The 25,984-nt window shown below is 36.6% G+C and overlaps 1 protein-coding gene across 7 annotated transcripts in view; it reads left to right on the forward strand.

The window, feature by feature from the left end:
* The window catches only part of NAV3 (neuron navigator 3), a 785,517-nt gene that overhangs the window by 266,319 nt on the left and 493,214 nt on the right, over window positions 1–25,984 (forward strand). The gene's annotated exons all lie outside the window — the stretch shown is intronic.

A 25,984-nucleotide genomic window follows, 5' to 3' on the forward strand; every position in this document is an offset into this window, starting at 1 on the left:
AATGCCTAGATTTTTATGCCTCTACTTTCTGGGAAAAAGGATTTATAATTTCAATTGAGTTTGATGACACTGGTCAAGAGAATGAAATGCTAAGTATTGGTATTTATTCTCCTATAAATTATTATTTTCTTACTATGAAAAGGTTTCAACTATATTTTAAAAGAAATAGGTACAAATAATAGGAAATTCAAATGCATAAAAATATATAAAATGAAAAGTAAGAAATCACCTGTAAATCACCAGTTCAACTCTCTAGTGGCAACCAAGGTTAACAGGTTTTTGTGTACATTTCAGTTTATAACACACACACATGCGCGAGCGCACACACACACACACCCCAGAAGTAGAATCATGCACATTATACAAAGCCTTGATTTTTCTTGAAATATTTTTGAAGTGCATACTTAAACATGATGAGCAAAACTGCTATAATAAAAAGACGGAAAAAAAAAGGAGAAATAAATGAGTATAGTCTATCAAATATACACAGACACATATACGAGTATATATACATATATATACACACATACATACATATACTGTGTTTCCCCGAAAATAAGACCTAGCTGGACAATCAGCTCTAATGCATCTTTTGGAGCAAAAATTTGCTTATTTTACGATAACATAAAACCGAATCTTATATAATCTAATCTAATCCAATCTAATCTAATACTGGGTCTTATTTTGCTATAATATAAGACCAGTCTTATATAACATAATATAATGTAATATAATATAATATAATATAATATAATATAATATAATATAATATAATATAGTGTAGACCGAGTCTTATACTAATTTTTGCTCCGGAAGATGCATTAGAACTGATTGTCCAGCTAGGTCTTATTTTTGGGGAAACAGGGTATGTACATATATATGAAACAGACTAACAGTACTCTATCTATTGGGAGAAAAGGGAAGGAACTTCTCTTCATGTTTTAAAATGTTGATTCAAGAGTTCTCCTCCGGATTTTATTACAAACGGGACATATAACCCATCAAACAACTCTTCGCTCATCACGCAGAACAGCTAAGAGACTCCTAAGAGACTCGTGTAAGGATTACTTGAAGCTGCGCAAATTGGGCGAGCAGGGGAAGAAAGAAGGGAGCGGAGAGGAAACGCGCGGTCGCGCGGTGGAATCAAGCCGGCGGCGGCGGCTGGCGGTAAACTGCAGCTCTAAAGACACAGGGAGATATAGAACACGCAGAACAGCGGGGAGATTCGTGGAGGAATTTGCCTGAAGGTGTGCGCGGATTACAAGCAGGGGAGGAGGCGGGACAGCGAAGTGGAAGCGCGCCCCCCCACCCCCACCCACGTGGAGCCGAGGCCGGCGGCGCCGGGACTACGGAACGCAGACTCCTGGAAGCGGAGCACAGGCCGTGCAGCGTTGCTGCGCGGCTCCCAGGGCCCAGATTAAGAGGCACAAGATTCAACATATCCAGAAGCCAACTCTGGACCAAACCAGAGTACTACCGGGTTTGACCTACAAGTCACCCATGGAAGGAGGGCCCTAAGACTCAGGAATACTGACCACAGGGCTGGTGGAGCTACTCTCAGCGTGCATTTGTGCAGGAAAGGACAGAAACTGCATGGTCTCTCTGAAAACTGTCATCCAGACCCCTCAGCCCCTCGCATTTAAATCTACACTCCCAAATTCACTCTGGGCACCAGGTGACCAGCGCTGCCTGCGCAATAGGCAGGGAACTCTTTGGCACAGCAGAGGACAACCTGGAGATTACCTGGTGGGCTTAAGCCAAGACTGGTTCTGCTTTCTGTTTTGCTTTGCTTGGTACTTCCTTTTTTTTTTTTTTTCTGCTTGTAGTGATTTGCTTTGTTCTGTCATTATTGCTTTGATATCTTTGCCTATGTTGAGGGGGGATTGTCGGTTGTATTTTATTTGTGAATGTACTTGATTTGTTTTCTTTGTTGTTGTTGTTGTTGTACTTGGTAACTTGATTTGTGCTGAAACTGCCCTACCAGGGCCCAGCTTAAGAGGCACAAGATTCAACATTTTCCAGAAGCCAACTCTGGACCAAACCAGAGTACTACCGAGTTTGACCTACAAGTCACACACCCAGAGGGAATTCTCTGAAGGCACAAGAGCCCATAGAGGCCAAACCTCATTTAAGTGGCCAACCCTCACCCAGCAGAACACCCTGTGGTGAGCAGAGCCAAGTTTCACAACTAGACGGCCTAGGAGTTAAGCCCACCTACTCACAAGCAAAAAGCAATCAAAGTTCTTCTTGAACAGGACGATATACTAAACACACGAGCCTCCTGTGGAGCACATGCAGAGAAGAACGAAGTAGTCCAAGTCAAATATAAAAGACACATACTACATAAGATAACCCAGCAAGAACTAAGAGCTCTAGGGGATCTTCCTAATACATCAAAGCAAACACAGAGAGTCAGTCAGAATGGGGAGACAAAGAAACATGTCCCAAATAAAAGAACAGAAGAAACCTCCACAACTGGAACCAAATGAAGCAGAGGTAACCAACATGTCAGAGACAGAGTTCAGAACACTGGTGATAAGAATGTTTAAGGAGCTTAGAGAAGACATAAAGAAGGATATAGAAATCATAAAGAACAACCAGTTAGAGCTAAAAAAGGATGTAGAAATCTTAACGAACAACCAGCTAGAACTAAAAAACACAATTACCGAAATTAAGAACTCACTTGAAGGAATGACCAGCAGGTTAGATGAAGCAGAGGATCGAATCAGCGACTTAGAAGACAAGTTAGCAGAGATCACTCAAACTGAACAACAGAAAGAAAAAAGAATAAAAAACAATGAAGATGGGTTAAGAGACCTCTGGGATAACATCAAGCGCAACAACATGCGCATCATAGGAATACCAGAAGGCGAAGAGAAGAAGCAAGGGATTGAGAACATATTTGAGGTAATAATGTCAGAAAACTTCCCTAACCTGATGAAGGAAACCAACATACAAGCCCAGGAAGTGCAGAGAGTTCCAACCAGGATAAACCCAAACAGGCCCACACCAAGACACATTATAGTTAAAATGGCAAAGCTTAAAGACAAAGAGAGAATCTTGAAAGCAGCAAGAGAAAGGCAGAAGGTTACATACAAGGGAACTCCCATAAGACTATCAAATGACTTTTCTACAGAAACATTGAAGGCAAGGAGGGAGTGGCAGGAGATACTCAAAGTGATGGAACACAAAGGCCTACAACCTAGATTGCTTTATCCAGCAAGGCTATCATTTAAAGTTGATGGAGAGATAAAGAGCTTCCCAGAAAAGAACAAACTGAAAGAATTTATGACAACCAAGCCAGCATTGCAAGAAATACTAAAAGGACTTCTGTAAATAGAAGAAAGATGAAAACAATTTACTACAAATCTAAAAATGGCATAACTATGTACCTATCAATAATCACTTTAAATGTAAATGGATTAAACGCTCCAATCAAGAGACATAGGGTGGCTGAGTGGATAAGGAAACAAGACCCTTGTATATGCTGTATACAAGAGACTCATTTCAGATCAAAAGACACACACAGGCTGAAAGTGAAGGGTTGGAGTAACATATTTCATGCAAATGGAAGCAAAAAAAAAGCTGGAGTTGCAATACTTATATCTGACAAAATAGACTTTAAAATGAAAAAAATATTAAAAGACAAAGATGGGCACTATATAATAATAAAGGGATCAATCCGACAAGAGGACATAACCCTAGTAAACATCTATGCACCTAACATAGGAGCACCTAAATATATAAAACAGGTACTGATGGACATAAAGACAGAGATCAACAGCAACACTATCATAGTAGGGGACTTCAACACACCTCTGACAACAAGGGACAGGTCCTCCAGACAGAAAATCAATATGGAAACAACAGCCTTAAATGATACTTTGGAGCAGTTGGACTTAATTGATATTTTCAGAGCATTTCACCCCAATGCTGCAGAATACACGTTCTTCTCAAGTGCTCATGGAACATTTTCTAAAATAGATCATATGTTAGGACACAAGACAAGCCTCGATAAATTTAAGAAAATTGAAATCATACCAATTGTCTTCTCTGACCACACTGCTATGAAATTAGAAATGAACTACAGGGGAAAAAAACCAGGAAGATACACCAATTCATGGAGGCTGAATAACATGTTGCTAAATAATGAATGGGTCAAGCAGCAGATCAAAGAAGAAATCAAAAGATATCTTGAGACAAATGAGAATGAGAACACGACGACCCAAAATCTATGGGATGCTGCGAAAGCAGTCCTAAGAGGGAAGTTCATAGCACTGCAGGCCTACCTAAAGAAACAAGAAACATCACTAATTGACAGTTTATCTTCACACTTAAGGGATCTGGAAAAAGAACAGCAAAATAAACCCAAAGGGAGCACAAGGAAGGAGATAATAAGGATCAGAGCAGAAATAAATGAAATAGAAACCAGAAAAACAATACAAAAGATCAATGAATCCAAGAGTTGGTTCTTAGAGAAGATAAACAAAATTGACAAACCTTTAGCCAGACTCATTAAAAAAAGGAGAGAGAGGACCCAAATTAATAAAATCAGAAATGAAAGAGGAGAAGTGACAACAGACACCACAGAAATACAAAAAATTGTAAGAAATTACTATGAGCAACTATATGCCAACAAATTTGACAACCTTGAAGAAATGGACAATTTTCTAGAGGCGCACAACCTTCCAAAGCTAACTCAAGAAGAAACAGAAAGCCTGAACAGTCTGATTACCACCAGGGAAATTGAATCAGTAATCAATAATCTCCCAACAAACAAAAGCCCTGGACCAGATGGCTTTACAGGTGAATTTTTCAAAACGTTCAAAAAAGAATTATCACCTATTCTCCTCAAGCTCTTCCAAAAAATCCAGAAGGAAGGAAGACTCCCAAACACTTTTTACGAAGCCACTATCACCCTGATCCCAAAAGCAGACAAAGACACCACAAAGAAAGAAAACTACAGGCCGATATCTCTAATGAACATAGATGCAAAAATTCTCAACAAATTATTAGCAAACAGAATTCAGCAATACATTAAAAAGATCATACACCATGATCAAGTGGGATTCATCCCTGGTATGCAGGGGTGGTTCAACATCCGCAAATCAATTAATGTGATACACCACATTAACAAAATGAAAAATAAAAATCACATGATCATATCAATAGATGCAGAAAAAGCATTTGATAAAATACAGCAACCTTTTATGATAAAAACCCTTAAGAAAGTGGGAATAGAGGGATCATATCTTAACATAATAAAGGCCATATATGACAAACCCACAGCTAACATCATACTCAATGGGGAAAAGCTAAAACCATTCCCCCTAAGATCAGGAACAAGACAAGGTTGCCCACTTTCTCCACTTCTATTCAACATAGTGCTGGAAGTTCTAGCCACAGCAATCAGACAAGAGAAAGAAATAAAAGGCATCCAAATTGGTAAGGAGGAAGTAAAATTATCATTATATGCAGATGATATGATACTATATATAGAGAACCCTAAAGACTCCACCAAGAAACTATTAGAACTGATAGATGAATTTAGTAAAGTAGCAGGATATAAAATTAATATTCGGAAATCAGTTGCATTTGTATATACCAATGATAAAATAGCAGAAGGAGAAATTAAAAAAACAATTCCATTTACAATTGCTCCAAAGACTATAAAATATCTGGGAATAAATCTAACCAAAGATGTAAAGGATCTGTACTCAGAAAATTATACAACACTGAAGAAAGAAATGAAAGAAGACATAAATAGATGGAAACACATTCCATGTTCATGGATAGGAAGAATTAATATAATTAAAATGTCCATACTGCCTAAGGCAATATACATATTCAACGCAATTCCTATCAAACAACCAACGACGTTTTTCACAGAAATAGAACATATAATCCTAAAATTTATATGGGACCATAAAAGACCCCGGATAGCCTCAGCAATCTTGAGAAATAAGAACAAAGTGGGAGGTATAACGATACCTGATTTCAAACTATACTACAAGGCTACAGTAATCAAAACAACATGGTACTGGCATAAAAATAGATACATAGATCAATGGAACAGAATAGAGAGTCCAGACATAAATCCATGCCTATATGCCCATCTAATCTACGACAATGGAAGCAAGAATGTACGATGGGGTAAAGATAGTCTGTTCAATAAGTGGTGTTGGGAAACCTGGACGGACACATGCAAGAAAATGAAGCTGGACCACCTCCTTACACCATATACAAAAACAAATTCAAAATGGCTTAAAGACTTAAATGTAAGATCTGAAACCATAAAATATCTAGAAGAAAATATAGGAAGAAACTTCATGGACATTACCCGGAGTAAGATTTTCACTGATATATCCCCTCGCGCGAGCGAAGTAAGAGAAAAAATAAACATGTGGGATTACATCAAACTAAAAAGTTTTTTCACAGCAAAGGAAACCATCAATAAAACAAAAAGGGATCCTACTGTATGGGAAAAGATATTTGCCAATGATATATCTGATAAGGGATTAATATCACAAATCTATAAAAAACTTACTCAACTCAACTCCAAAAAAACAAACAACCCAATTAAAAAATGGGCAGAGGACTTGGGGAGACATTTCTCTAAGAAGGACATACAGAAGGCAAGAAGACATATGAAGAAATGCTCAACCTCACTAACCATCAGAGAAATGCAAATAAAAACCACAATGAGATACCACCTCACTCCAGTCAAAATGGCTATTATCAATAAATCAACAAACAACAAATGCTGGCGCGGATGTGGAGAAAAGGGAACGCTAGTGCACTGTTGGTGGGACTGCAGATTAGTGCAGCCACTATGGAAAACAGTATGGAGGTATCTCAGGAATCTGAAAATGGAACTACCCTATGATCCAGTAATTCCACTCCTAGGCATCTACCCGGAGAAATCCAAAACTCCAATTCAAAAATCTGTATGCACTCCTATGTTTATTGCAGCACTTTACACAATAGCCAAGATATGGAAACAACCAAAATGCCCATCGGTAGATGACTGGATTAAGAAGCTGTGGTACATTTATACAATGGAGTATTACGCAGCCATAAAGAAGAAAGAAATCTTATCATTTGCAGCAACATGGATGGATCTAGAGAACATTATGTTAAGTGAAATAAGTCAGAAAGAGAAAGACAAGTACCATATGATCTCACTTATATATGGAATCTAAAGAAAAGACTATGTGAATGAACTAATCAGAGTCAGTTTTGGGGACGCAGAGAAAAAACCGAGAGTGGTTAGATGGGTGTGTGGGAGGGGGTTGGGGATAAGGGGAAAGGTGAAGGGATTTGGAAGCAGCTGGTAACCACAAGATGGCCTCAGGGTTTTTCTTTTGAAAATTAATTTGGGGAAGGTATTCTATAATGTTGTAAAGATTTTGTTGGGTATCCGATGGACATGCGTCCTATTTGGGAGACCACCTCAGGGATACTGTGGATACCTGATCATGGCATTGTACATCAGAAGCTAAACATTAATGAATGCCAACTATAATTTTATATATATAATGTGATGGTTCAGTGCGAGGTCGGAGGGATAGTGGATGGGGGGAGGGGGGTTCACAGTATGAGGGATATAAATGATGAACGTCTAAGTATTACCTTGTTTTGTACACCTGAAACTAATAAATAAATTAATTAATAAAAAAAAATAAAATAAAATAAAATGTTGATTCAAGAAGCTGATATTCATTTACTCTGATGTTTGTTACAATTCATTGCTTTTTTATGTCTTATAAGTGCTGTTAATTAGCTAATGTTCCCAGCAATATCGTATCACATATGTTAGATGGTATTTATTGTTATGATTTTATTGTACATTTCTAATGTTGCTTCTTAATGAACTATAAAGTAATATTTTGCCAGACTAGATTTCATGAGTTCACAGTCCCATAATAAAGTGTGTGACTAGACTTCTAGAAGTAGAATTGATGGAGAAATTATTTTATATTGCAATATTATTTTAAATACACTGTACTATGTAAATTGGATGGAAATACATCTGGTTTAACCCTGGTTGTGGAAGAATCTCTCTTCAATTAATCATATGGCAGGTGCCTCCAATAATGATCTGTACTTGTAGAAAATACACAATTTTGAGTTTTCATAGAAGCCAAGATAAATATCTGATCCACTGTTAGATAAATCTGTAAGGTCCGTGATTATGCCTTTCTTCCTGGTAGAGGTTGTTATGTGAAGGCAAATGGTGTGTTCTCTCAAGTAGGGAGCTTGTTAACTTGCCCTTGCTCTTTGCAGTCTGCTGTCCTCTGACTTAGTGTTTTCTCACCCACTGTGGAGGTGGGAGGCCCCAGGAAAGTCTGGTTGTCCTCTTGGTGGTCTCAGTGTTGCTTTTCCAGCATAACGTGGCCTCTGGGAACATGATTTATCTAAACCTATCACTACCTTGTAGATTGAGGGCACCCAACAGATTTTAGAACAAAGCAATATATTTCTCTAATGCTGCTTTGTTACTTTATGGAATTATAATTTTCCAGAAATATTTTTGATGAGCTATTTTCTCTCTTCTCATTTTTAAAATGCCAGCCCATGCCATTAGAATAGAGTCTCCTTTCATGGCAATCTCACTCTCTCATTGATCCCATCTTGCATCGACTTCAACTTGCTTTGGAAGCAGAATCAACTAGATTTTATTGATTTGTTTATTGACTAGTTATTTGCATACTTTGCTCAGAATAGAATTCTCAATACTGCAATGAGTGGATTTGATGCACATATGAGTCCTCCTCTACTTTAATTTGTTCTTTGTTTAAAAAACACACACAACAGTTTTCATTTCTCTTTACAGCTGTTTTTGATGTGTAAGGAAGTTGATTATAGTGGTGCATAGCTTGGGAGTATTGGAACACTGTAGTAAAGAGAAAAGTCTGGGAAAAAAGAGAGCAACCTTTAGCCTGAGGGAGGGGCAAAGGGCCTTTTTACATGCCTCAGGTGTCCTCTGTCCTTGAAGTGTGCCATCTCATTTCTCATCATTCTCTTTTGCTATTATTTGCTGTTCACTTTACAGAGAATAATGGAGGGAAGTTCTTCGTATTCAAGGCAGCCAGTATTGTTCCTGCACTTGTGCCTGTGAATGAGAAAAGGGTATTATTGTTCTCAGTATTTGTGGGTGAGGCTGGAAGAATAGTATGTGGAGAATAAATGGCCTTTTCACAGTAGAAACCCACACACTCTCTCATTTGTTTTTCTGTTCCATGTTGCTGTTTACTGAAGTATTTTTCTTCTCTGGGGGGTTGTCTTTTTGTCTGTTAGAAACTTCAGGTTTGTTTGTTTCCCAAAGAAACCATTTATTCAACTACAAAGCAAGCTATTTGTTGATTCGATATATGTGAAGGTGAACCAGGGGGCCTGGTTTTCTCTTCCTCCTGCTAAGCTTCCTCCATATAACATTAAGTATTAAGTGTGTAATCATATAGAGTGGGAGCATTGACTTTGAACCAGGCATGTACAGGTCTGGGCTTTGCTATTTCATTGAACCTGGGACACCAGAAAAATCACTTTGTCTGTCTAAGGCTCCATTCCTTCTTGAATGAAGAAACATCATGGGGTATTGTGATGTTTCTAGACTCCTAGCCCATAGCCTGAACCAAGTAGGTATTCAGTAAGTAGCTCTTCTCCCCACCAACTTTTGCTTTTGCTTTTGATGTTCTAGTGTTTTTTGAGGTCAGTCTTCATCTTCCTAGAAGTCAGCATTTTCCAAAACCTTGGTATCTCTCTTTTGACCTTTAAAACTATGTTTTTGTTTTACCGCTGCTTTGAATTTAAAACGTTATGGAATTTGGAGGTTAGGGGAGATTCCGGAGTAAGTATGTTAAAGATTAGGAGGAAATACATATTCAAGACTACCTTGGTCTGTACCACGACTGACATTTTAGGCTGGAGGATTCCTTGTTGTGGGCGGCTGTTCACGACACTGTAGGCTGTTTATCAGAATCCCTGGCTTCTACCCACTAGATGTCAGTAGCACCGTCTTCCCAGCTGTAACAACGAAAATATCCTCAGCCACTAGCAAATGTCTCATGTGGGGAAACATCACCCCTGGTTGAGAATCGACAGTCTTTAGGGAAAGGGCGACTAGACATAGATGCTTCTTAAACACATAGCCTTTCATAATGCAAGTGTCATTCTTTATTGTGACATTAGGAACTCTGTATATTCTAGAAACCTTTTGTCTCAGTCTGATTATACTAATGAGTAGAAACTTTTTTATTAATATTTAAAAGACATCACTATAATAGATTTTAAATCATTTATTTTTTGAAAAAAAATAGGTGAGCCCCTATGTGTCCTATGTAACGAGTACTTAAAAATAAATAAGGTAAGGCAGTATTCACTTAGAAGTTCACAACGTAAGTCAGACTGCCTACAAGGTATGACAATTAAGTGCGCGAACTCATCCTAGAAAAAGTGCTACACACCTCATTGCTGAATATCACTACAGTCACCTTCAAAGTCTTCCCCTTGGGAAGCTGTGCACGGGCGCCAGTGCCTAGTCCATCCTTCAAAGCAATTTTGGAACTCTTTCTGGAATGGCCATCAGAGCTGTCATTGTATTCCCCTTGATGTCCTGCATGTCATCAAAATGTCTTCCTTTCAATATTTCCTCTATCTTCAGATAAAGAAAGAAGTCATTGGGGGCCAGATCAGGTGAGTAGGGAGGGTGTTCCAATACAGGGATTTGTTCACTGGCTAAAAACTCCCTCACTGGTGCATTGTCGTGATGCAAGAGCCATGAATTGGCAAACAGTTCAGGTCGTCTAACTTTTTCATGCAGCCTTTTCAGCACTTCCAAATAGTAAACTTGGTTAACTGTTTGTCCAGTTGGTATAAAATCATAATGATAGCAAAAAGGGTTAGCAACATCATTGCAACAAGTTCGCGAACTTAATTGTCAACCTCATATATTCTGAGACTGGTTCCAGCATTTCTGACTGTGTGACTTAAACAATGAGTATCTCATTTAATCGTATATGAAATCATAGCGCTACCTGCTTTCACACACTTGTTGATAAGAGTGAACAAAATCACACATATAAAGCACTTTCCACAGTGCTCGATGGATGTAAGTGCTGAAAGAATGTTAGTTGTGGCAGATGTTCCTCCTTGTCTTCATCAACGGCATTACCAGCAAGGGGACTGTGCTCATTCAAGAGAACAGCACCTAATCCTGAGTGGAGACGTGGTAGCAACAACAGGAGGCTTTCTGGAGAAGAGGAGCCCTGAGCTGAGCCCAGTAGGACTAGGTCAGCCAAAAGACAGCAAGATGAAGAGGCAAAGGGAAGGGCATTCCAAAAGAAGTATTACCTTTTTCCATGTATAATCTGTGATATAGAAGCAGAGAAGTATATTTGTTTCTTTGAAATATTTGAAAATGCAGTCATTTTTCAATCTGTATTTCTCAGGTCACAACTCTCAGACTTCCAGAAGAGTATGTTTTGTTATTAGAAAAGTTTCATGAAGTGTTCTTTATACCATTTTAAGAAAGTATTGATTTTAAATGAGCCCTTTATTTTTCCATGAGAACTACATGATGATCTTGCCTAATCTTAGGATTCCTTCTTGTCACAGACCGAGGGAAGCCTGTCTATTTCCGACTTCCGTTTGCTTCTTTACAAATAATGTTAAAGCAGAAGTTTTATCTAATGGAGGTTTTCTGTCTTTTATTTCCATGTTAGCTACTTCATTTTTATGAGAATAGGTAGCTAATCATCCTTGGGTAGTTCCTAATGAATGCTTAACTGCCCTGATGATTCAAGTGTAATATTCAAAAACAAGCCATACCCCTTTATTAATTTATTTATTTTTATTTACTTTTATTGGGAAATACTGGGGAACAGCATGTTTTTTCCAGGACCCATCAGCTCCAAGCCAAGTCGTTGTCCTTCAATGTAGTTGTAGAGAGCGCTGCTCAGCTCCAGGTCCAGTAGCCGTTTTCAATCTAGTTGCAGGGGGCACAGCCCACTATCCCATGCAGGAATTGAACCGGCAACCTTTGTTAAGAGCTTATAGTTTCTCCCATTGAGTTCCACACCTATTAGAAGTTCTTTGGACAACTCACTACTGAATTTGGTAGGGTGGATAGACAGTTATTTAATTTTGACCATTTTATAAGATAGGTGATTGTAGTAGCCAGCTTCCATATGTTCCCCAGTGACCCTGCTGTCTGATATTCCTGCCCTTGAGAGGTTTCCTCCCACCTGGAATAGAGATGACCTGTATGACCAGTAGGATGTTGCTGGAAAGACAGAACATGACTTCCAAGGCTAGGTCGTAGAACCCATTATAGCTTCTATCTTGTTCTTTTGGATCAGTTGTTCTGGGGGCATGCCCAGTGGCTATCTTATGAGGACACAGCCTTTTCATGAGGCAGCACTCTGGAGAGGAGCACATGGTAAGGAACTGAGAACTCTTGTCTAGATCATGTGAGTAAGTCATCCAGGAAGTGGATACTCCAGCCTTCAGATGACTGCAAACCCTGATTTACATTTTGACTGCAGCATCGAGAGAGATGCTATGCTAGAACCAGCCTACTAAACCGCTACCAAATTCATGGCTCACAGAAAATACAAAATAATAAATGTTTATTGTTTTAAGCCACTAGGTTTGAATTGATTTGTTACATTGAACAATAGTTAATATAGGACTTACGTGGAATGATTTTCAACTTTTTATTAGATACTATTAAAACACAAAAAATATTAAATGCTCTGTATATTGTTTTGTTTATTTGAAATAGAATACAGGTTGTTCATCTATACTCAATATAATTAAACGATGATCCCATTAATTGATTTTATTGTTAGTCATTCAATGTTTTAAATTTAAAATAAATGAGATAAATGAAAAGCATTTATGAAATAGAAGTATGGGGCAATTGCAAGCTATTGAGTTAATTTCTAAACTGTTGCAGTATATTTTTAACATATATGTGATTTCTCATAATATTAACAAAGTAGATTGAAGCGACTCCCTCTTAAAAAATGGTTGTAATGACTGTTTCTTTATGTTAGTATTTTATAAAATTTATACATTGATTTTGTAATGCCTCAGAGAAATAGAAGGAAGAAGAAAGGAAGAAAGATAAGGCAGTAAATATTATTAGCCCTCATTTACAAATCAAGAATTGAAAGCACATAAAGTCTAAATAAACTGTCAGTAGTCTAGTAGGGGTTCCTTTTTGTAACAAAGGGGCTTATGTGTTTGTTTTTTTTTTTAGTGTATTGTCAGGATAGGCTTTGTGTCATGTAACCAAGAACTGTAGCTTTGAAATCTAAGGGACATAAAGATTGACTCAGGAGATTTGCTCACAAAATAGAAACCTAGTTGTCATAATCATTGAAAATGTGTTTTTATAAACCAGCTTAGTAGTATATTGAATACTTGTAGTATAATATGCTTCATTTATAAAAGGATATTGTACTTTGCCATCTTTTGAAGAAGTGGTTTATTACATTGGCATAACATAATGATCATTGCCAACCATGCTCCTTCATGCTTCCTCAGAAAATAAAGCTGTCTCCTATCCCGCCTTAAGTTTATGAATGCTGTCAAAAGCCACAAAGCTTCCTGAAATGTTTAAGAAGAATGCATATCCATGAATAATATTTTTTAGATTCCATAAGCTTCTGCTGATTAAGGTTGTAAACCATGTCAGACAGATCCAGAAGTCAGACCCTACATCTTTTCTGCTGGCCAGAGCAATTGCATTTCATTATTTCCTCTTACTTTTGACAATTTACTCTATTGGCAAAGTAAATAAAACATATATATTAAAGATATAACTGTGAATCTTAGCGTACTTTCTTGTCTTGAGCTTTTATTGCAGGTGTGCGTGGCCTTGTAAACAGACATTCCACAGTTCTGCAGATGGTGTATCCTGGTTGTTGATTTACACACGATGTATGGCATTCATGGGTTTTGTAGGATTGAAGGAATAAACGCTTTGGCTATCATAGGGAACACGTGGCAAAGAAAAGGAATAAGTAGAGTTGTTGTGGTGTGAATTACTTTCTTGAAATCACCATTTTTCTTCATGTGTACCTCTGTTGTTTTCTTTTAAGGAGCACGAGGAAGCATTTTGTTCTCAAAATGACTTTGGAGTAGAAGAGTATTTTAAGGGAGGACAGAGGAATTGAAAGTTTACATAACGAATTCCTAATCTCTCTCTCTCTCCATCTCTCTCTCCGTCTCTCTCTCTCGCTCTCTCTCTGTCTCTCTCTCTCACTCACGCACACACATACACATACACACACACACACAACCTTGGTTTGGAAGTTTTCAAATATTTAAAGAAAAGGTTTCATAAAATGATGTAAAAGGTAGGGATTTCTGAATTTATTTTGATTGCCAAAATATAAACACATTTTTCTTCATTGTAAAACTTTTCATGTGTTGTAGAGTAGCTTTTAGACCAAATCATAAACATATGTATAGTTTTTAGAAAGACTACACATGTTATAGTCACACGCCTAAGATTCATCTTCCTTCTCCTCCTGTCCCCAACTTTTCCATGTACTAGCTATGAAGCCTTGGCCAACTTAGCTTCCCGAACATCGTCTTTCTCTTCTTTATAATGGAATTTAGTGAAAATTACAGATGATGAAAATTGCTTATCTTATGTTACTTTATGTATAGTAGTTGTTCAATAAATGTGGTTGTTTTGTTCATCATTATGATGTTGGGCAGGTGTTGCTGAGTCAAAAATGCAGATACCCCCATTCACATAAAGATTCACTTGTGCTCATGTCCAATCTTCAAAATAACACTTCTGATTTTGAACATTCATTTTGTAAAAATGAGACCAAGACAGTTGGCTGCTGAAATAATATAAAAACAAAATAATTTTGGCATCCTTATGAAATACTTGGATAAACAATTAAAAATCTAGCAAATTATGAAAACCAAAAGTCACAATATATCAGAATTAATTAAAAGAGTTGAGAAACAAGTGACATCATGGTCAAAGTTTGAAATAGGTGCAGATGTGGCATCCTGAGTGGAGACAATGAGGATTGCCAAACAAGTGCTTCAAATGTTTTTCCCTTTTTTAAAAAAATTAGTTTCAGGTGTAAAAAAACACACATAGTGGTTAGACATATACCTCACAAAGCAGAAACCCCAACAAGTGTATTACCCAGCTGATACTGGACATGGTTATTACAATATTATTGACCATATTCCCCATGCTCTACTTTATATCCTCGTGATGGCTTTTTAAATTATAGTTGACATTCAATATAATATTAGTTTCAGGTGTACAGTGTAGGTTAGACATTTCTGTAATTTATGAGGTTATCCTTCTGATAAGTCTCTTACCCACCTGCTACAATAATAGTCAAATTTTTACTGCTTTAGATAGGCTATTCGTAAAGAAGAATCGGATTTTTGATGTGTTTTAGTTCATTCGGAAACTCAGTCTTTCTGTGAGATGTATTAGAAGTGATAAGCAAACAGTTGTGTTTATCATTTACAAATTTTTCATTTATAAATTCTTTTCCTTCTATTTCTTGTATCAATCACTATAAACTCCCAGCAGTTAGTTAGTTAAGAACTGTTGGGCTCTATTTTGTTGCTGTGATTATAGATACTGATATTCATATAAGCCATGGCCTCCTACCCAACAATCACTCAACAACCCATCAGATCTGAGACAGGAACCACTGTAGCCACTGGGTAAAATCATCACCTTGTTTAAACCCCAAGGAAGAAGGAAGAAGCCAATACAACTGCCATTGAACTCTCCTCAACTACAAAACTCCATTGCATATATCTTTGAGCTCCAGAAGTCTCACCCAAAGAAGTTGACTCTGCAAATGCCAGTCACATGATTTACTTTTCACTCCCCACCCTATCATTTTATATCTTAGAATCAGAGAAATAGTAATATTCGGGTGAATGTAGTATATAGGCTTCTACGATAGAGGTGGGGGATGGTAGACACATTCAAGTAAATAAGGTCATGGTCTTCTGATGAGAATGTTATGTTTCCCTTATCTTTCTAGAGTAGCACTTGCCCCAGTCATCATTATTACTTCATTATACAGATTAGGAAATTGAGTAGAGGAGGCAGGAGACTCACAAAGTCTGATTTCAAACCTTCAGTGTTTTCCCACCACACCACACTCATCAAGGTCCGTTGTGTCTGCATGATGATCCCCTGTATGCAGTTTTCATTGGAAGTTGGAGGAGAAATGATTATGGAAGCACCAAAAAAACATGATACGTAAGCTACTTGTATTTGTTCCAAAATATTTAGAAAAGCAATAAAGTCCTCGTATTTTAGTTCCTGGCTTTGGCAGATTGTGTTATATTAATTAATTTTGATGTCAAGAATTTATAAAACATAAAGTTGGATGATATATATATATATGTGTGTGTGTGTATATGTATATACGTGTGTGTATACACACACATACGTATATATATAAACACATGTACACACACAGACACACACACACACACACACTGGGGGTGCCAAAAAATGTATACAGGTGAACACTTCGGTCAACATTACTCAAGCAGTAGTTCGCCATAATCAGAAGTCCCTGGACACTGATGGTAACCACTTTGAGCACCTCTTGTAATTGCAGAAGTCATACGTGACTTGTATGCATCTTTTGTTATCCGTATATATTTATACAGTTGTTTCCTTTCTTAAAATGTGTATACATTTTTAGGCACCCTTTGTGGTATATATATTTATATGTATCTGTCTATCTGTCTGTCTGTTTATCTATCTATCTATCTATCTATCTATCTATCTATCTATCATCTATCTATCTATCTATCTCTATATACCTGTATATCTATCTATCTACATACATATATTAATATGTGTATCTGTAATTTATATATTTTAAAACTTTACTTTTCATCACATTATCTGGTTTCATAAACACTACTGAGATTTAGATGCAGACATAGCAATTCTGTTATCATCTAGATGGATAACAAAGTACATATTGTATGTACCTGGAAAATGTGCTGTAGACACAGTGATTTTCCATCAATGATATATGTAATGGAGTTTTATCTTACATGTGTCATAAGAAAGTGATGGACACCAAACCATATCGACAGAAGTGTGACTTGACAAACATCAGAGTAGGGAGAGGAATGATTCATCAACATGTCTGCTTTAGGTATCTTGGTACAGAATGGGCTTTGAGGCCAGAATACATTTGTATTAGCATGAATATGTTCTTTTCAAATTAAAATATGGTATTAATATTTTCCTGTTACTGAAAACAGGTTGATTCTTTTATTAAAATTCTGTAAGACCAAAAATAAAATAATAAATATGAGTAAATTTAAGGATAATAAAGGCCTGTTTTTACCCAGTGTCTCTTAGGCACTGGAGAGCTATGGGGGCATCTTGATTAGATATGTGCTTTGGGAAGCTAATCTGATGATAATATATTCAGTGGATTATAAGCAAACAGAGAATTCAGTCCAATTGGGAGGAGAATATTACAGAAGAATGAGAGTGAACCTCAAGGGCTTATCGTCTACCACAGGTTCATAACTGCAGTGTGGACATGTTTGGAGACAATTTTAGTTGTTGCAGTGCCTTGGGGGATGCCTTTGGTATTGAGCCAGGGGAAGTCCGGAAAGTGAACCATTATACGTTATGGGAGATTTCCTGTACCACTGAGAGTTTCCCATCCCAAGTGCAAGCACGATCGTTCTGTGAATGGTGTATTGGAGTCAGTGGGAGTTTGGAGGAGTTGTAGCTACGTAAGAGAAAGCATAATTAGGGATAAGAAACTTCAGGGGAGTCAGCTTTACTTCTGCACACCAGCATGAAGGTCTAGCATGTTCTCTGAGAGAAAGCTGTCTGTATGTCCTTGTTCTTATGAAAGAATGCTCAAATACCAGGATTGTCCTTGAGTTTTCTGTTGAAAGACAATCAGGAAAATAATTGTTACCAGTAACATAAAGACAAACACTTAATCTTTAAATTATTGACAGTCTTTTCTAAAGGAGGGTTTTAGATTAAAATGTCTATACAAAACAAAACAAAACAAAACAAAAACCTCAGGGCATGAGTTTAAGAATCAATCTCCTTAAAGAAAATAAGATGACAAAGAGCTAGAGCCCTTCCCTACTACCCTAGTAAAATGATCATGAGATGAAATTCTGTATCTAAATTCATCCATTGTTTCAACAGATGTTTTTTTTCAGCATCCACTGTGTTTCAGGCACTGTTCCAGGAATGAAGCATACAGCAATTTCTTAAGGGAATTTACATCTTGTTAGGGAAGACAGAAAATAAATAGTGTCATGGTGTGTGGTAAGCACCAGGAAAGCAGTGTAAATGGATAGAAAATGACAGAATGTGTTATTTTAAATGGGCTGACCAAGTAAAGACTGTTTGAAGAGGTGACATTTTGAGTAGGAACTAATTAAAGGGCAGATGCAAGCATGTGAATATGTGGGGGAGAACAATTGAACAGAGATTAGTTAAAGCCCTGAGCATAACTGGTCATGATAGGGGCCAGTAAGAGACCAGAGAACAAAGGGAAAGTTGTAGAAATAAAGTTGGAGAGGCAGCCAAGTTCCAAACACGTGGGAACTTCATGGTAGCTCATCCGTCCGTAGAACCACTTTTGTTCAGGGCCACCTTAAAAGCCACTGCAAGATCTTGAGTATAAAAGATGCAATGTGACAAATATTTCCAAAGAATCACTCTGCACTTTATGCAGAAAAGCCGGTGGTCCAGCAAGAGTAGAAACAGAGTCTAGGAATACCATAAGCTATGAATGATGAAGGCTGATTTGCATCGGGGGAACTGTAGAAGTTATGAAGAGGCTGTTAAAGGTAGAGTTTACAGGATACGCTGATGAATGGAATGTAGGCTGGTTGTGAAGGAGAAGAATCAATGATGAGTTTCAGGTTTTTGAATTGTCCTCAATTTATGGGACGTTCATTTGAGAAACTAACATTTTATTGCAAAATTAAAATCAACATTATCTAACTATCAGATTTAACCTCATTAAGCCCTTTCAGATATTGCAGTATAATTCAAGACGGTCACCCCTAATTATCAGGGATGCTTTAGTGACTTGTTCTAGTTGTAGATTTTTCTAATTGTTGCCTTTGGTTTTTCCATAGTTTTGTAGTAAAATAGTTGATACATAGGATGGTTAAAAATGCTTATAAGAAATATTTTGGGTAATAATGAAGTATAAACAATAATAAAATTATTGAGATAATGAATTCTAGATGCAGACTGCTTGGGTTTAATGCTGACATCACCTTTAGTGAGCTTTGCAACTTTAACAAAATTAGGTACCTTCTTTTTCCTCATTTGTAAATTAGAAATAATAATATTGCTTACTTTAGAGGATTGTTGTGAAGATTTAAAGTTTTTTTTTGTTTTTTGTTTGTTTGTTTTATAAAAGTCTCAGCAATGTTTTGCACATAGTAAGTTCTTAGTAAGTTTAATGATTTTTATTATCTGTTAGTACCACTGCTAATAAAAACAGTTATGTCATGATTTGATGTTTTTTCAAGGCAGTTTCTGAAACAAAGGGATTGAATACTCCATAAACTGAACAAGCCAAAAGGAATAATTGAAAATGAGCTCTATATGAAGTTAATGAAAAAAAACCAAACTCAATAGATATATTCATATGTAAAAGAGCTTAAAATTGTGTCAGGTTATTCTTGCCTAACAACATATTTTAGATTTGTAACCTGAGAGAAGAAACACAATATTGGCAAGAGAGAAAATTTTTTCAATTATTAGTTGTATCATTAAACTATTATTATGTTATACATTAACTGTTGTTTTTTTCCTGTTTGCAAACTGCAGTTCAGGGTTTCAAAATTTAAATGTATCTTCTGCATTTTCTAGAATTTTAAATTTGATAGTATTCTCAAATGCATTGAAGGTACTAAAATCAATGTACATAGTAAGCAAAACTTCATTGCTCATATATTTGAAAATTATTTTCTCCTTTTGAAAAAAGTTCTTAAGATGGCCTAAAACCGTTTTTAAGATGTTGATTAATATTTGTAATATTTAATAACAATTTTTTCCTGGAAGGGAAATAATAAAGTTGTGAAAAGATGAGGGCTAACTTACTTTCAAGCCCATAAATACTGTCTTTCTTTAGAGTTTAACATAACAGGGTTCCAGCTGGGTTGGGTGTAGATATTCAATAAATATTTGCATCTTGATTAATGTTTAATTATAAAATTCATGTTCTAAATGAAATGAAATAGAAATTCTGAGAATATTGTTTGAACCACACAAACAGAGCAGAAATTAGTGTGGTTTTTAATGTATAATTGTGATAAGTGGACCTTTAGTTTGACATTTTGAAGCTGACCAGACAACTTCTGGATCTTCTATAAATGTTCAGCTAGTTCCCATTATTTAATGTGCATTGTGATTGGAGCTTGAGAATTCCAATTGCAAAGTTGCAGGTAAATATAGTTCTTCTCTGGTTCCCTTTATCTTTTGCATGTGACAATACATTTGGACTGTAATTTGGACTGTGACAATACATTTTACTGTAATTTTTCTCTAAATTCAAAAACATTAAATGGTCTCTGCAATGTGATACCAACATACCTCCCCAAGGATAATGCTATTTATGTAGTAATATCCTATATTACTGTCATGATTTACTGTATTTCTTAAATAAATGCTATATTAACTTTTGTACGTTAATTAAAAACTCGCCCTTCTGCTTGAAACCACATTGAACTTGTTACGCTGCCTTTTGGCTTTGCTGAAGGTACCTATCATGATGAAAATAGGAACAAAGCAGGCTTAGAAGGCAGGAGAAACTCATCTGAACAAAGGATGTGTCCTTGACAACTTACTGCAAATAAGATTACTACTAAGTCAGTAGTCACAAAATTTCCAAATGGTATAACCCAGGGCGTTTTAAGAGAGTCTGTGTTGGAACCAACTCATGGCTGCAATAATTACAGAAGTAGTTGTTGGAGGAGGTGCCATAGATTTAGCACAAAAGGTTATGGAAACAAGGTGTCAGAAAAATGACAATCCAGAACTGGACACTGGATGCCAGGACTTAAATGACTAGGGTCAAAGGTAGGGAAGCTGCAGCCAGAGTTCTCTTTCAACTACTCTGGGAAGTAGGAGTGGCAACAGCAGACCACACTATTGCAGGCCCCTCCTATTCATGGTGAAAATGTTGTCCAATTCATTGTCCGTGTCATCTTACTAGTGGAGTTCAAGGGACAGGCTGTGCCTACAGATTAGCAAGTTATTACTTCTGGCAGCGATGAGCACTTTAGTCAGCCAGGAGTTTCCCTGTCCTTTGAATGGTTTCCTTCAGTCTCCTGGGCTAGATGTAATCTGCTTATCTTCTGTGTGCCCAGTAGCATGCTTTTTCACAACTCTTTTATGGAACCTAATAGAGTTGGCTTTGTAATAAGAGTGAAATGAGGTACCTTTAGACAAGGCCTCCATTCCTCCCTTGTACCTGGCCCATAGTAAGCATTCAATACATGCCTTTGAGTGTGTGCTGGGTGTGTGAGATATTTTAACTGCTTATATTTTAGGTTTTAAGATTCAATAAGACTGCCATTCTTGTGAGGATATATGATAGAATGGCGAGTCTTTTATTGCTTTCTTGCAGTAAAATTTACAGATTCACACCTGAGGATTTAATCATCTATTTTTAGGCCTTGTTCACCCTCTGCACACTGGGTGAATAACTTGCTTCTCATTAAACAGATTGTACATTAAAAGCTATAGAGCACAATAGCTGAAATATACATTTGGTGATAATTAGTGTTCATTTCCTCACTAAGTACTACGGCATACCATACGGTTTCCATAGCAACTTCTATTCTGTTCAATTTACTGCCTAATGTGAATATATGAATAAGCTTCTATGTTGAAGAAAAAAGCCCCAGACAGTGGGGTGATTGAAGAGTTTATAGTTACAGATGTAAGCATGTTGATTTTCTACCTTATTTTCTACTTTAATTTTGGAAATACATTTTTGATGTCTTCAGGTTCTGGTCATAAGCAGAAAAAGCATAAGGAGTGAATGAATTTTAATGAATTTCTAAATGGCCTACTGAACCAGATTCACCCTATCCCCAGCTACTCCCTGGTTGTAAATTATGCAAATGTACAAGCTGCCTTAACTCTTTCAGGACACTAGGGTACCATTTGGCAAGTACCGTGTTTCACCGAAAATAATACCGTGTCTTATATTAATTTTTTTCTCCAAAAGGCACATTAGGGCTTATGTTCGAGGGATGTCATCCTGAAAAATCATGCTAGGGCTTATTTTCTGGTTAGGTCTTATTTTCGGTAGGTACTCCAGGGAACTAATCCATCATGAAGGAAAAAAGAAAGAGGAAGGAAGGAAGGAAGGAAGGAAGGAAGGAAGGAAGGAAGGAAGGAAGGAAGGAAGGAAGGAAGGAAGGAAGGAAGGAAGGAAGGAAGGAAGGAAGGAAGGAAGGAAGGAAGGAAGGAAGGAAGGAAGGAAGGAAGGAAGGAAGGAAGGCCATTTCATAGCAATTAAATCAGTGTTGCTTTAATTTATAAAATGTCTTTGGAAAGCAGAATTGGCATTATGTTAATTTTTCTGAAAGGAAAAACTTAGACGTTTTCAGCAGTCCCAGACACTGTGGGCAAAGCATGCTATAGCAGAGATGGCAATGTATTAAGAGTCAGGATCCAAGTTCGAATTCTGAAGCCTCCAAATACTAAGGCAGAGATTGTTAATGCCAGCTTCTCCCAGGGTACGGATGATAATGATAGTGACACTGAGTATGTCCTTACTCTGTACTGCACCACCTGCCATGATTACGTCAAGGTACAACAATTATAAGAGCAATCTGTTTTCCCTCTTTTGTTTGCTGGAACCTTACTAAATTATCAGCGTTGACTTTTTTTTTACCTTAAAGATAATAATTTGATGTAGTTCAGCTTAGTAAATGGGAGAGAGTGAGCCACAGAGAGGTCAAGTAAGGTGTATAATGTCACTTGGCTAGTCGTGGTATACCAGGGGCTGATCCATTTTCCTAAACCACTGAAATGGACTATCTGGCTAAACAACCAGTGTAAAACTGTCACGTTGCAGACACCCAGAAATCATTAGGGCCTTCTGCATTTCTAATCATTGGCTGGGTAATGGGTGGAATGCAGAGGGGGACAAGTTGTGATCTGCCTGGTCTTGCTTCCATGATGTGGAGCAGTGGAAGGAATGAGATTCGTGGGGAATCAAGGAAATTGTTTTATATCCTACTCATATCCTACTCATTCTAAGAAGAGACACACCTCTATTTACCTAAGTAAATAGTAAGTTTATACAATTGATGCCTTTATATACATATTTATATATACATATATATATATATACCTATGTATATAAAATATATATTACACACACTCACACAGTTCAGACAATTAAGTTCGCGAACTTTCCACTGTGCACTTTGAGTGGAAAATTTGCGAACTTAATTGTCCGAACTATGTGTGTGTGTGTGTGTGTGTGTGTGTGTGTGTGTACATTCGCATATATCACTGTCAAATATTTATTATTATCTATTTACTGGCTACTTCAAAGAAAAAAAAATCTGAAGTCTATCCCTTTCACACAAGTATTGAAGAGGCTTTTAAAAGGTTATGTCAAGTTTTGGATTTTTTTCCCTATTCTCTAAAGACACACACACATACACACACACACACACACACACATAGAATAAGGTGTATATATATGTTTTTGGACAATTCTATATTGAATATAGAATTCTTAAGAAATACACACATATATATGCCATAATTTTAAATCTTTACTAATGTTTAGCTTTCTGCTTGGTAAACATTCAGAAATGTTAGCTGTCATTGCAGCTGGTCTTCTTTTATCTTTTATATATATAACGACACTAATTTGAACAAAATTATTTTCCTGGATATCTCCAATTTTGACTTAGAGGTTCATATTCAGAGAGAAGCAAAAAAGGTTTTTATCTGAATACACTCAATTATTAGGTGAATTTTACTGATTTCTTATAATATGCTAGGCAGTACATTAAGTGCTTTTCATGTATTATCTCATTGTATTCTCACTGTATCCCTGTGAGTTGTGTTCCATTCTTATCTTCATATAGTATCTTAGGTTTAGATTGTAGTTGTGATACTCTTATGAAATGGAAACTATTTCACTATATTTTTCACTTAAGCAGACTAAAGATCTCTAAAAATTAGTCACCATTACACTCATTAGACTCTAAAAACTTTTCTTTAAATAATTGTTAAAGCCAATGTATACCTAATATAAAATAACATTCCTTTTTCTAAAACTAATATATAGTTGTTGTGTATCAAGTGTTCTCAATGAAGAAATTAAATGATAATTAAAATAGTCATATTTTCTTTAAACATTGACAATTCTCAGGATGTATATTGAGATTTGCATTCAAGAAAACTGTAAGTTCTTCATGACGCCATGCCAGAAATAAAATCTAAAATATCCAAAGCACTTTCCAAATATTAATTAACATAAAATTTTTAAAGGGGAAAGCAAACCAATTTACATCCCTAAATAATATTTTATGTTATTATTAAGGTTGGAAATAGTAAATAATTGTTAGCATTGAACAGTTATTTTTTTTTAATTTATTGGGGTGACAATTATTAGTAAAATGACATAGATTTCCGGTGTACAATTCTGTATTACATCATCTATAAAATCCATTGTGTGTTCACACCCAGAGTCATTTCTCCTTCCATCACCATATATTTGATCCCCCTTACCCTCATCTCCCACCCCCCACCCCCCTTACCCTCTGGTAACCACTAAACTATTGTCTGTGTCTATGAGTTTTTGTTTCTCATTTGTTTGTCTTGTTGTTGTTTTTGGTTTATATACCACATATCAGTGAAATCATATGGTTCTCTGCTTTTTCTGTCTGACTTATTTTGGTTAGCATTATACTCTCAAGATCCATCCATGTTGTCACAAATGTTCCTATATCATCTTTTCTTACCGCAGAATAGTATTCCATTGTGTAAATATACCACAGCTTCTTTATCCATTCATCTTTCGAAGGACATTTTGGTTGTTTCCATGTCTTGGCCACCGTAAATAAAGCTGCAATGAACATTGGAGCACACGTATCTTTATGTATAAATGTTTTCAGATTTTTTGGGTTGATATCTCGGAGAGGGATTGCTGGGTCATATGGTAATTCATTTCGTAATTTTTTCAGGAACCTCCACATTGCCTTCCATAATGGCTGCACCAATCTGCATTTCCACCAACAATGTATGAGGGTTCCTTTTTCTCCACAGCCTCTCCAACCCTTGTCACTATTTGTCTTGTTGATTTAATCATAAATGGATGATGTATCTTGTCAAATGCTTTTTCTGCATCATTTAATATAATCACACTATTTTTGTCCTTTTTTTGTTATGTAATGTATCACATTGATGGATTTGCGGATGTTGAACCATCCTTGTGCCCCGGGGATGAACCCCACTTGGTCGTGATGAATAAACTTTTTAATGCATTGTTGTATTCGATTTGCTAGAATTTTGTTTAGGATTTTTACATCTGTATTCATCAGAGATATTGGTCTGTAGTTTTCTTTTTTTTGTGTTGTCTTTACCAGGTTTTGGTATCACGGTAATGTTGGCCTCATAAAATGAGTTAGGGAGTACTGTCTCTTCTTCCATTTTTTTGGAAGAGTTTGAGCAGGATTGGTATTAGACCCTCTTTGAAGGTTTGGTAGAATTCACTAGTGAAGCCATCTGTTCCCGGACTTTTGCTTTTGGAAAGGTTTTAGATGACTGATTCAATTTCGTTACTTTTGATCGGTCTGTTTAGACTTTCCAGTTCTTCATGGTTCATCCTTGGAAGGCTATATGTTTCTAAGAACTTGTCCATTTCTTCTAGGTTATTGAATTTGGTGGCATATAGTCCTTCATAGTATTCTT

The sequence above is a fragment of the Rhinolophus hipposideros genome (assembly GCF_964194185.1).
Source record: "Rhinolophus hipposideros genome assembly, chromosome: 9".
NCBI lineage: Eukaryota > Metazoa > Chordata > Mammalia > Chiroptera > Rhinolophidae > Rhinolophus > Rhinolophus hipposideros.